Genomic DNA, 12,083 nt, shown 5'->3' with positions numbered 1-12,083 from the left:
AAGTGTAGAAGTACATTTCACTAAACGTGACCAATTCCGGAACGCTCTACTGTCGAGAGATGTTCCGAGTGGATATGGGTATAAGTTTGGCCCTCTGACCTGAGACCGCAACCTGTGACTAGCAAGCAACTCACTGTACATTGGTACCGGACTACCTGAATTTCTAATTCAGTGACGGAAGGTCACTGGGTGCAGTCAAATACTTGCGTAGTCAGTTGTGAGTCAAGATGGAATTGACCCCTCCTGAAAACAGGAGATAATGTCTTGTGATTAATTTAGCAAAACCTTGGCCAGGGTAATCCCAGTGAGGAGTCACGGGATATCTAAAGTTAATCACATAATGGATGTACTAATTATAGGGTTGACAGTGAGCTCTAAGTCATCCTGGCATTAGGAGTCAAAGGGATTGAATTATACAGTAACCATAGTTCAGGGTTCCAGAATATTTGCTTCGCATATATTCGACCTATCCGGACGTCGGGTACCATTGCTAGATGGTCACATCGATTAGTGTAGAAAATTGTTCCTATACTACCAGCTTAGGTTCGAACCTATGAGGTCACACGCATAGAAGATTCCTGATTGATCAAGAAAGCTGATGAATGATTAAGAATCATTCAGGGATAATTTGGTCAATTTGATTGACAAATTATCTTATAAAATAATTAAAGTAATTATTGAAGGATTAATTAGTAATTAAATTACTAATAAACTCAATTTGATTGAGTAATTGTGCTAAGGATGAGCCAAATTGAATTGGATTCAAGTTTGGGCTCAATCAGGATTTTGACCTGATTGGATTAGGTCAGAACCAAAAAGGACTTAAGCTGATCAAATTAATTTTAAATTAATTTGTTCTTAATTGGGGATTGACCTAATTGAATTAGGTCCAACACAAAGTAATAATTCAATTTGATTGAGTTTGCATGAGCCAAAATTGAATTGGATTCAATTTGAGCTCAATCAGGGTCTGACCTGATTAGATTGGATTCAACCAAATTGCTTTGTTTTAACTCGGGTTTGACCAAATTTGATTAGGTGCAACCCAAGGGGATTAGGCTCAGATGATGTGGCAATTATTGGTGACATGGAATTGGATTTCATGAATTTTAAATAAACCAAAATTATTGCATGGCACATGGACCCATTACTTGACACATGGCGACATTGTTTGTTATTTGAATTTAAATTCAAACATTAAGCAATGTGTTAAATGATTTTAATCACTCAAACCATCAGCCAAGGTGGCGTCTGAGTTTTTGAATGGATTAAATTCGAATTTCAAGAGGTGATTTCGAAATTATGAAGTGTTTTACCTTGCCGCATGGATTTCAAATTCCTTCCCTCTTGCACATGTGTTTAAAATTTGAATTTAAATCAGATTTGGTTGAGATCTGATTTGGGTTGTTCCTATTCCTTTGCATGTGCCAACTAAAAGAGGTTTTCTGAAAATAAATTTCGAATTTTGAATGAAAATTCGGAGGCCATTAAAAGGGGTCAAACATGGGCACCAAAAACACATCCATTGCAGCCTTCTTCCTCACCCGCCTCCTCCTCCTCCTCTTCTTCTCCATTTTAGATAGGGTTTTCAGGGTGAATATCTAGAAGATTCAAGATCAGATCTGAGTCCTCTACTTCCCTTACAAATCTCATCTCTATCTGCTTCAAGACGATTGATCGAGAGTTGATTGAATCCCGGCGGGCAGATTTCAGCTTTCAAGTGTTCTGCAGCTGCTAGCACTGTTGCGGAAGAAGATCCTTCAGGACTTCGCGTGTACTTCTCGTAGAGGCCATTCGTGTGCATGGCTGCGAAGTCAAGAATCAGATTCACAACTTTCATCCATCATAAAAGGTATTAATCTAGCATTAATCATTTATTATGGTGTCAAGGTCTAGGTTCAATTCTCCGAGGTTTTACCCTCTTTTGGGGCTCCTCACGGAGATATCTCCAGAATCCATTCAATGGATATTCGGAGATTAATTGGAATAGAGTTCTTAAGTTTCAGATCTGATAGTTAATCATGCATAAAAGTTTTAGCATAATTGTTTAAACGATTCCGGCATAATCCTATGTGTTCTTAAGGTGCTGATTTCTAGATTTGATCTTGTAAGCATGCATGAATTAAATTGTTTGATTCGGTTTTTTTTCCGCTGCATTTTAAAACTTAAAAAGAACTACGTATGGCTTGATCCCCCTTATGAAGGGGTACGTAGGCAACCCGATCAGGTTCAGCCATGGTTTTCAAAAAAAAAAAATTCAGCATGCTAAACACCGAAGAACCTAGGATTCACTTTCAGTGGTATCAGAGCCAGGTTTATGTTTAAACTTTTATGTTTTAATTCTTGCAATTAAATCTGAAATCATTAACATGTTTAGATTAGATCTAAAGTGCTTTTTATGATTGATTTAATTGCTGATTATGCATGATTAAGTAGATCTGAAATTTTGGATGCATATGATGCATGTTTGTGTTAGGATTAGTAACATGAATAAATCTGAAATCATAATATTGTTTAGATTAGATCTAAATAAAGTTTATGATTCATATGATCTTTGATTTTAATGAACAAATCAGATCTGAAAATAAAAGTGAAAAAACAAATACATAAGATGTATGTTGTTTGTATTAATTCATGTTGTTATGTATATGTGATGCATGAACATAAAACATAATAACTTAAACATGAATTAAATCTGATTACATGTGATTAATTACAAAAACTCAGATCTGAAAATGTGTTTTAAGAACTGAAAGATTGTAATTAATATTTAATTAAAAAGAAATATGCAATGATCAAAACTTTCATAAGTCTAAACTTAATTGAGAATTAAGTGTTATGAAATAGAATTGTAACTCAATTAATTGACATTGCATAATTCTTTGGGCATATGGGTTAGCTTGAATCAAGTTCTTAGGATTGGGTTAGACCTAAGGTTAGAATCAAACATGGTCTAATTAGAGTTAATTGATCAAATCTAATTAAGTAGTAACTAGATTAGGTCAAGGAAACTCTAGGTTAAATACAATAGTTGTAGATTGATCAATTCCATGTCTTTGATTAGACCAAGATGGAACTTGATTTAGGCTCAGAGGTATAGCCCGAGTCATTTGAGTAATCAAATCGAAATTGATTAACCAGTCGGTGTCTAAGGTAAGTTTGGCAGTTTTGACCGGTGGTTTTTAATTGGGAGCTACTCGCACTGATTCGTCTTTGTCGAGTTAATGGCATATCCCTTCCACCGATCTCACTTACCTAGCCGACATGATCAATCACATTTTGATTGGATCATTTAATGATTCGAGTTAGCCCATGCCTTAAGGAAAATCAGTATGACTGATTTAGGTGTCTCCTTAACCGGTTTAAGTCTAATCTGATTTGGTGAAGTCAGTGGGAGAAATTAGACTAACCGGATCTTCTCATCTATCCTAATTATGAAATCCTCTAAAATTATTAGGTCCTTAAAATGAAATGGTTATGGAGATAACTAGGTCATAGCCTCCCATTAAGTTGGGTGATAATGGGTCCAATGTTTTGATAATTATTGGAGGCGCCACACTCCTGGTACTTATCAAGCATTGGAATTGTCATTCAATATATGATGAGTTAAGTGTACCTTCAATAGGCGGTCAGGTGAGCCGAGCCACACTCGGGCTTGGTCGTCTATTAGTTGATTAGACTTAACCCTATCATTTAATGGTTGGACCTGACTAGGGTATTCGGTGGAGGCGCCACACGCCTGCCGGAAAACCTAGGGCAAAATCATCACTAGAAGTTGCTTGGTGAAGCAATTGGTTAAGAACCTACCAATAGGTGCATATGGATTGGCCGAGCCACACTCGGGCCTATATGGGATCTATTGGGTTCTAGTGCCCACTAAAGAATTAGGAGTAATTTTTCGAATTAGAGGTAGAGGCTACCAATTTGTATAAAATAGTGGAAATATCTTTAGACTAAAGTCCAAATCTACTGTGTTTAGTCAATTCATATACTAATAGCCAAATTTTCTTTTTATGCAGAAATGGCCACTAATTTATCACTTCGCTCATTGTTGGACAATGACAAGTTGACTGGTCCAAATTTCAATAATTGGCATAGGAAACTGAAAATAGTGCTAGAGCATGAGAGGATCCTTTATGTGATAACGGATCAAGCACCTGAGCAGCCCGCTGCTAATGCATCAAGATCGGCCAGAGACACTTATCAGAAGTGGCTCAGTGACCGGATCACTGTTCGATGCATCATGTTGGCAGCAATGAGTGATGAGTTTAGTAGGCGTTTTGAGAATATGCAGCCGGAAGATATCATTCAAGTGTTGAATGAATCATTCGGGGTTCCTGACGACGTTGAGAGGCACAAAACTAGTTGTGCCATCTTCAGCGCCCGAATGAAAGATGGGACCTCGGTAACTGATCATGTACTGTACATGATTGAGTTGATCGAGCGTCTAAGCTCTCTTGGCTTTTTCCTTCATGATCAATTGGGGAAGGATGCCATACTAAACTCATTGCCTGGATCATACCGTCCTTTTCTCACTCATTTTCGAATGACGAAACCTGTAGTGAATTATCACCAATTGTTGGGGTTACTACAGACGTTTGAGAATAATCACCAACTTCTTAAGAAGACGGTGAATTTAGTAGGAGGTTCATCCAAGGGTCGCTCCTTTAAGAAAGGGAAAAAGAAAAATAAAATCCAAAAGAAACAGGTGCACCATGCTCAGCCTAGTCAGAAAAAGAATAAAAAGGCTGATCAGAGCAAGGCGGAGTGCTTCTTCTGCAAGAAGCAAGGACATTGGAAGAGGAACTGTCCTCTTTACATTGCATCCCTCGATCCGAACCGGCCTAAGAAAAGTGGGCAATCAGTTGCCAATCAAGGTACTTATATGATAACACCTTGCAATTTTTCTATTTGTGATAATTCGACCTGGGTATTGGATACCGGTAGTCCTTTTAATATTTGCAATTCGTTGCAGGGGCTACAAGTCAGTAAGAGGTTTGAAGAAGGAGAAAGGTTCCTGAATGTTGGAGATGGAAGACCAGTTCCAGTTCTAGCTTTAGGAATTCTTAAACTTGAATTCAGCTCTCATGTAAATGTCCTTAGTGATTGTCACTATTGTCCAAGTTTTCTATTGAATATCATTTCTGTAGGCCTTTTGGCCAAAAATGGTTATGAAATATCAATAAAAAAGGATTATTGCAATGTCATTTGGAATGGTGTTGTTGTAATGAATGGAATTCTGAGTAATGGCATTTACATTTTGTCACAGCCTGTTCATGTAATGTATAAATCCAATAAGCGCCCTAGAATAGATAATGTCACGGATGTCTACCTTTGGCATCATAGGCTAGGTCATATTAACAAGAATAGGATGAACAGGTTAAGTAAAGAGGGAATCCTTGATGTTAATGATTGTGAATCATTGACAACCTGTAAATCATGTCTTCTTGGTAAAATGACCAAATCACCTTTTACCGGAAAAGGTGAACGAGCCAGTGATTTATTGACCCTTGTACATTCTGATGTATGTGGGCCAATGAGCACAGATGCTAGAGGTGGGTATTCATATTTCATTACGTTTACAGACGACCTTTCTAGGTATGGTTATGTCTATTTAATGAGACATAAATCTGAATCATTTGAAATGTTCAAATTATATCGTAATGAAGTAGAAAAACAAACTGGAAAGAGTATTAAAACTCTTCGATCAGATCGAGGAGGTGAATACCTCTCCAGTGAATTTTTGACATATCTAGAAGAAAATGGGATTCTCTCCCAATGGACTCCTCTTGGTACACCACAATATAATGGTGTGTCAGAAAGGAGAAATCGAACTCTGTTAGACATGGTTCGATCCATGATGGGGTTTGCTAATCTGCCCATATTCTTTTGGGGATATGCTCTTGAGTCAGCCTGCTATATTCTAAATAAGGTTCCAAGTAAGTCTGTAAATAAAACACCACATGAGATGTGGACTGGGCGTAAGCCGATGCTCTCTCACCTTAGGATTTGGGGGTGTCCGACGTACGTCAAACGTTTGAAGACAGACAAACTTGAACCCAAGTCTGACAAATGTTTCTTTGTTGGTTACCCTAAAGAAACTAAAGGATATTACTTCTACTTTGCTAAAGAACAAAAGTTGTTCGTAAGCAATAGAGCAATTTTCTTAGAAAAGGAATTCCTTGGTGAAGGAACAAATAGCTCTAATGTTGAGCTTAGAGAAGTTCAACATGTAGAAGATCCGACACCATCTACTGAACCAGTTGAGTCGGATTTGATTAGATCAGATCCAGAACCCATATTAGATGCACCATTAAGGCGATCGGGTAGAGTACCACGTCAGCCGGACAGATACTACGGTTTCTTGGTCCGGGATGGGGATCCTATCGAACTTGATGAAAACGATGAAGATCCGATCACATATATGGATGCAATGCAGAGGTATGACTCTGATAAATGGCTTGGAGCCATGCAATCCGAAATGGAATCCATGAAGGTCAATGATGTTTGGACATTAGTTGACCCACCCGAAGGAATTAAATCCATAGGGTGTAAGTGGATATTCAAAAGGAAACGGGGCGCAGACGGAAAGGTAGAGACCTATAAAGCCCGTTTGGTTGCCAAGGGTTATCGTCAACGTTATGGTATTGACTATGACGAGACGTTTTCTCCTGTGGCAATGCTCAAGTCCATTCGGATTGTGCTTGCGATAGCAGCACATTTAGACTATGAAATCTGGCAAATGGATGTAAAGACCGCATTTCTAAATGGAGATTTAGAAGAGGAAGTGTATATGATACAACCTGAAGGTTTTACATCTGCAGGTGAGTCTAAAGTGTGCAAGCTTCAAAAATCCATTTATGGATTAAAGCAAGCTTCACGGAGTTGGAATATACGTTTTGATAAGGTAATCAAAACATATGGCTTCATTAAGAATGAAGAGGAACCTTGCATTTATAAATGGGCAAATGGTTCAGTTATTATATTCCTTATTTTGTATGTGGATGACATTCTTTTAATCGGGAATGACATTCCTGCATTACAAGGAATAAAGGTTTGGCTATCATCTCAATTTGCCATGAAGGATTTGGGAGAAGCATCTTACATCCTAGGGATGAAGATCTATAGAGATAGATCTAGAAGATTGCTTGGATTATCCCAATCCACATACATTGATACTATACTGAAGAGGTTCAGTATGATTAATTCCAAGAAAGGCTATCTTCCGATGGGCCATGGAATTAACCTCTCTAAAAGGGATTGTCCAACAACCCCTCAAGAAAGAGAGAGTATGGATAGAATTCCATATGCTTCGGCAGTGGGATCTATAATGTATGCCATGACATGTACTAGACCAGATGTGGCATACTCACTAGGAGTAGTGAGCAGATACCAGTCTGATCCAGGTAGCAACCACTGGAAGGTTGTAAAAACCATCCTTAAGTATTTGAGAAATACTAAAGATCAGTGGCTTGTCTATGGTGATTCTGACTTAAAACTTGAGGGATATACTGATTCAAGTTTTCAGTCAGATCAAGATGATAGCAAGAGCGTGTCAGGATATATCTTCACTCTTAAGGGTGGGGCCATCTGCTGGAAGAGTTCCAAGCAGCATACAGTGGCAGATTCTACATGTGAAGCAGAATATATCGCAGCATCTGATGCCGCCAAGGAAGCTGTATGGTTGCGGAAGTTCATCACCGAGCTTGGAGTGACACCCTCCATTGATGGTCCAGTGCCTGTATTTTGTGACAATACTGGGGCCATAGCTCAAGCAAGAGAACCCAAAGCACATCAGCGGACCAAGCATATTCTACGTCGCTACCACCTGGTTCGAGAGATCATCGATCGAGGTGATATTGATCTTCAGACACAAAAGAAAATCTGGCTGACCCATTTACCAAAGTCCTCGGCATCAAAGAGTTCGACGAACACAAGTCGAAGATGGGTATTAGATACTGTGCCGATTGGCATTAGGCTAAGTGGGAGTTGTTGGAATTTGTATCCTAAATGTCAATCGTCAGCATATTGATGATTGAATTTTGTAAATGAATTGACAAATTAATAAAGTGTTATTTGGCATTATTCATCATTTCATCTTCAAATGAACTCTTATATGATGAAGTCCTTAGGACTTATGTTATGATAAAGGAGGATTTATCTTTGAGTCCTTAAACTTGTTTGCGACGAAATGATATGTTGTTACTAGGACGACAACATTATCGAGATTAGGTCGTTGTGTGACATATACGTTGGTTGTCCTCTTAACCAAGGAGTGTGGAGACACTGGTATGCCACACAAGTGAAGTGTAGAAGTACATTTGACTAAACGTGACCAATTCCGGAACGCTCTACTGTCGAGAGATGTTCCGAGTGGATATGGGTATAAGTTTGGCCCTCTAACCTGAGACCGCAACCTGTGACTAGCAAGCAACTCACTGTACTTTGGTATCGGACTACCTGAATTTCTAATTCAGTGACGGAAGGTCACTGGGTGCAGTCAAGTACTTGCGTAGTCAGTTGTGAGTCAAGATGGAATTGACCCCTCCTGAAAACAGGAGATAATGTCTTGTGATTAATTTAGCAAAACCTTGGCCAGGGTAATCCCAGTGAGGAGTCACGGGATATCTAAAGTTAATCACATAATGGATGTACTAATTATAGGGTTGACAGTGAGCTCTAAGTCATCCTGGCATTAGGAGTCAAAGGGATTGAATTATACAGTAACCATAGTTCCGGGTTCCAGAATATTTGCTTCGCATATATTCGACCTATCCGGACGTCAGGTACCATTGCTAGATGGTCACATCGATTAGTGTAGAAAATTGTTCCTATACTACCGGCTTAGGTTCGAACCTATGAGGTCACACGCATAGAAGATTCCCGATTGATCAAGAAAGCTGATGAATAATTAAAAATCATTCAGGCGTAATTTGGTCAATTTGATTGGCAAATTATCTTATAAAATAATTAAAGTAATTATTGAAGGATTAATTAGTAATTAAATTACTAATAAACTCAATTTGATTGAGTAATTGTGCTAAGGATGAGCCAAATTGAATTGGATTCAAGTTTGGGCTCAATCAGGGTTTTGACCTGATTGGATTAGGTCAGAACCAAAAAGGACTTAAGCTGATCAAATTAATTTTAAATTAATTTGTTCTTAATTGGGGATTGACCTAATTGAATTAGGTCCAACACAAAGTAATAATTCAATTTGATTGAGTTTGCATGAGCCAAAATTGAATTGGATTCAATTTGAGCTCAATCAGGGTCTGACCTGATTAGATTGGGTTCAACCAAATTGCTTTGTTTTAATTCGGGTTTGACCAAATTTGATTAGGTGCAACCTAAGGGGATTAGGCTCAGATGATGTGGCAATTATTGGTGACATGGAATTGGATTTCATGAATTTTAAATAAACCAAAATTATTGCATGGCACATGGACCCATTGCTTGACACATGGCGACATTGTTTGTTATTTGAATTTAAATTCAAACATTAAGCAATGTGTTAAATGATTTTAATCACTCAAACCATCAGCCAAGGTGGCGTCTGAGTTTTTGAATGGATTAAATTCGAATTTCAAGAGGTGATTTCAAAATTATGAAGTGTTTTACCTTGCCGCATGGATTTCAAATTCCTTCCCTCTTGCACATGTGTTTAAAATTTGAATTTAAATCAGATTTGGTTGAGATCTGATTTGGGTTGTTCCTATTCCTTTGCATGTGCCAACTAAAAGAGGTTTTCTGAAAATAAATTTCGAATTTTGAATGAAAATTCGGAGGCCATTAAAAGGGGTCAAACATGGGCACCAAAAACACATCCATTGCAGCCTTCTTCCTCACCCGCCTCCTCCTCCTCCTCTTCTTCTCCATTTTAGATAGGATTTTCAGGGTGAATATCTAGAAGATTCAAGATCAGATCTGAGTCCTCTACTTTTCTTACAAATCTCATCTCTATCTGCTTCAAGACGATTGATCGAGAGTTGATTGAATCCCGGCGGGCAGATTTCAGCTTTCAAGTGTTCTGCAGCTGCTAGCACTGTTGCGGAAGAAGATCCTTCAGGACTTCGCATGTACTTCTCGTAGAGGCCATTCGTGTGCGTGGCTGCGAAGTCAAGAATCAGATTCACAACTTTCATCCATCATAAAAGGTATTAATCTAGCATTAATCATTTATTATGGTGTCAAGGTCTAGGTTCAATTCCCCGAGGTTTTACCCTCTTTTGGGGCTCCTCACGGAGATATCTCCAGAATCCATTCGATGGATATTCGGAGATTAATTGGAATAGAGTTCTTAAGTTTCAGATCTGATAGTTAATCATGCATAAAAGTTTTAGCATAATTGTTTAAACGATTCCGGCTTAATCCTATGTGTTCTTAAGGTGCTGATTTCTAGATTTGATCTTGTAAGCATGCATGAATTAAATTGTTTGATTCGGTTTTTTTTCCGCTGTGTTTTAAAACTTAAAAAGAACTACGTATGGCTTGATCCCCCTTATGAAGGGGTACGTAGGCAACCCGATCAGGTTCAGCCATGGTTTTCAAAAAAAAAAAAAATTCAGCATGCTAAACACCGAAGAACCTAGGATTCACTTTCAGTCGACCCCAATAAAATCCAAGTCGACTCAGAGGCAGTTCAACTCCAAACACAGAGGATCAGTTTACAGGCTCTGAGAGCCGAGTCGACTCCTGCAAAGTCCGAGTCGACTCCGAGGCAGTTCAACTCCAAAGACAGAAGACCAGTTTTCAGGCTCTGAGAGCCGAGTCGACTCCAAGAGAATCCGAGTCGACTCGAGGAAGTAAACCCGAAAGAAAGATCTTTGGATCCCTGAAAACGAATCGTCTCCAGAAGGCAGAGTCGTCTCCGGATATTGGCGAGTCGACTCCAAGTTTGGCCGAGTCGACTCCAGAACGGGACAGCACTTTAATTCAAATCCTGAACAGTGGGCGAGTCGTCTCCAGTAAAGCATGAGTCGACTCCAGCAACAGCCGAGTCGACTCCAGATTGAGCGAGTCGACTCCGATCCCAACGGACACTGTGTCAGGAGTTGCAGATTGTGCAGAATGGCCCTAAAAGTGTGTCTAACGGCTAGTTTTCAAAGTGGACTGCTTAAATAGCCAGAGTAAATAGTAGTAGAAATCAAGAGAGCTATTCCATTCAAACAAAAAGGGATTCCCACCTACCAAAGGCTCTCAAGTACAAGGGAAAGAAGGAAAAAGCGCATTGAACTCCATCCAACAAACGTTTCCCTCGCATTCAAGGCTCCCCTTCTGACAGCAAATCTTTAGCACATTCAAGAGGAGTTGCAGAGTTTGAGAAGCCCCTTTCTCCACATCCAAAAATCTGTTTGAGGGCTTCTAACTCTTCTTTGTTCATATTGTTTATATACGCTTTTCAAGAAGCTATCCTTGTACTCTTTTCAAACTGCTTTTCTTACTTGATTCAATCAGGGGATTGAATCAAGGGTGTTAAGGTTGGTTGGTGAGCCGAGGGTAAAACCAACGTGTAAGGGTTCGATTGTGATCCCGGAAAAACAATCGGGTGGTTCTAGTCGGTGAGCCTGTGAAAACCGACCGAGTTCGTTGTGATCTCGTAAAACAACAAGTTGGGTTGTGAGCTTGTAAAACAACCGGCAGTAATCCGAGGGATTATAGTGAACTCCCAAGTGAAGCTTGGAGAGTGGACGTAGGAGCAAGGGTTAGCTCCGAACCACTATAAAATCTCTTGTGTTTGTGATTGTTTCATTGTCTCTTCCATTCCCTTCATTCACTGCATATAGAAAATTAATTAATCCACTTGCAATAAGTTTTAATTAGTTACTCACAAAGTTTTTTAATTGCAATAATTACTTAAAACCCAATTCACCCCCCTCCCTCTTAGGTTGTCTTTTTGGGCAACAAATTTCTAAAGAAATATTTTCCCATAAGAAGAACAAACCAACTTAGGCGTGCTATCACGAGCTTCTCCCAATCTGATGGGAAAGAATTTCATGAAACTTGAAAGAAAAATAGAGATTTACTCCGAAAATGCTCGCATCATCAAATACCCAAATGGCAACTAGTGCAATGCTTTTATG

The sequence above is a fragment of the Phoenix dactylifera genome, chromosome 13 (assembly GCF_051530095.1).
Source record: "Phoenix dactylifera cultivar Ajwa chromosome 13, Ajwa_hap1_PhDact_Kaust_v1.1, whole genome shotgun sequence".
NCBI lineage: Eukaryota > Viridiplantae > Streptophyta > Magnoliopsida > Arecales > Arecaceae > Phoenix > Phoenix dactylifera.
This window is presented reverse-complemented; position numbering follows the sequence as displayed.